This window comes from Aplysia californica, unplaced genomic scaffold, assembly GCF_000002075.1.
Source record: "Aplysia californica isolate F4 #8 unplaced genomic scaffold, AplCal3.0 scaffold00263, whole genome shotgun sequence".
NCBI lineage: Eukaryota > Metazoa > Mollusca > Gastropoda > Aplysiida > Aplysiidae > Aplysia > Aplysia californica.
This window is the reverse complement of record NW_004797533.1, coordinates 689,355-691,019: the sequence shown is the minus strand read 5'-3', so window position 1 is coordinate 691,019 and position 1,665 is coordinate 689,355. Positions and strand designations below refer to the sequence as shown.

Genomic DNA, 1,665 nt, shown 5'->3' with positions numbered 1-1,665 from the left:
TATATAAATGACATTTAAACTGAATATTATTACTTACATTAAAGAATACCAATATGAAGAGGAAAAAACAAACAAACAACAAAACATCTGACAATACAGTTTGTCACTTTAGATACCTATCTCTAACCACATCTAAGAATTTATCACATTAAATATGATTCAATTTAAAACAAAGTTTTATTATAGGTGTGTTCTTATATTATGTGCATGTTCTAAAATCAACAGCAATACATAATAATAACATTTATTTTGACAGCAGTCTTATTGCAAAGGGGAGGGAACTTTTCGTATCTTTTTTATTGGCTCTTGGTGGTTTATATTATATCTGCTGCTGTTGCGTGATCTTCAAATTATTTTGTGAAGATAGAGGGTACGAGTGGTTTAAAATACTGTTATTTATTCTTTTCTACTTTTGTGCTTGTGGTTTTATACAGTTCACAAGTTTCATGAAAGTAATTATCAGAAATCTTGCTGACTGATTTGGTCGAAATTCGGTTTCAATGGCGGAACGTCATTGACAACACTGCAATGGAGAATTTGAAACCGATAGAGTAGTGCAGCGGTTTGGTGTTTTTACAGAGTATGATTCAATGTCAGCTGAAGACATCAATGCTGCAACATCAGCACTTGTTAATGTCTATCCACATGACCTCTCTCCTTACTTTCCAATGGAATTTAGACAGTGCCTATGTTGGGTGAAAGAGCAAGTACATCCGGATAATGCAACTGGAAGCGTTCAAAGCATTTTCAATCTGTCTCTAATGTCAACTAACTGCACTGGCGAACGTTCATTTTCGGAACTGAAACGCATAAAGTTTAAAGACGTTAAGCGTTCAACCATGTCTCAGCAGAGGCTAGGGACGCTAGCACTTATTTCAATTGAAAGCGATTTACTGCACAACGTCGACATTAACCAAGTCGTTGATGAATTCGCTGTTGCAACGACCTCCCATATATATATATATATATTGCTGACACCAGTTTCTGTATAACAGGCTGAGATTGCTATAAAACAGCCAGTCATTTCGAGGCCTTCAGAATAAGTACGGTGCTTTGCGAGACAGCGCGTCTATCATAACTCTCTCAGAGGGTTGAAACCTCGCCGAAGGTAGGACTGATAATTTATTTGTCTGTTTGTTTTTTGTTGTTTTTTTCTTTTACTACTTAGATCTATTTAGATGTAAAGTAGACAACTGCAAGATAGGATGATACTTTATTCTACGTGTGGGACATTTTTTTATGGCTTTATAGGAAAGGTGAGAGGGTGTGGTGGCGAAGCAGTTAGTGCGCTTGTCTCCGAAGCGGAAAGTCCAGGTCCGAGCCTCGGTTCGGACACGTGTTTTTATCGACCCCTCCTGCCCACCCAGCAGTAATGGGTACCTGACTTCGAGTTGGGGAAGTGAAGTGGAGAATTTGAAACTGACAGGCACACGCTGGACATTCAACGACACAAACTGAATGATTTAAGATCTGTAGTAAGATCAAATAAAGATGTCAAAACACCTTGCAAAGATGAGTAAGCCTTGGTGTGTGAAAATGTGTGTGTGTATGTGTGTAAGTGTGTGTGTGTGTGTGTGTGTGTGTGTGTGTGTGTGTGTGTGTGTGTGTGTGTGTGTGTGTGTGTGTTTGTGTTATGTCAATACATTATAATATATTTTGTATGTG

At 38.0% G+C, this 1,665-nt stretch overlaps 1 protein-coding gene across 2 annotated transcripts in view; it reads left to right on the top strand.

Moving 5' to 3' along the window:
- LOC101849380 (cytochrome P450 2B4) overlaps nucleotides 1-1,665 on the top strand; it is an 18,011-nt gene that overhangs the window by 819 nt on the left and 15,527 nt on the right. The window contains exon 2 of one of the 2 annotated variants that reach the window (XM_005100865.3): nucleotides 996-1,108. The exons of the other annotated variant lie outside the window; for it this stretch is intronic. The gene's annotated coding sequence lies outside the window, so the exon portion shown is untranslated. The remainder of the gene's footprint in view (nucleotides 1-995; nucleotides 1,109-1,665) is intronic. 2 annotated transcript variants of the gene reach the window in all.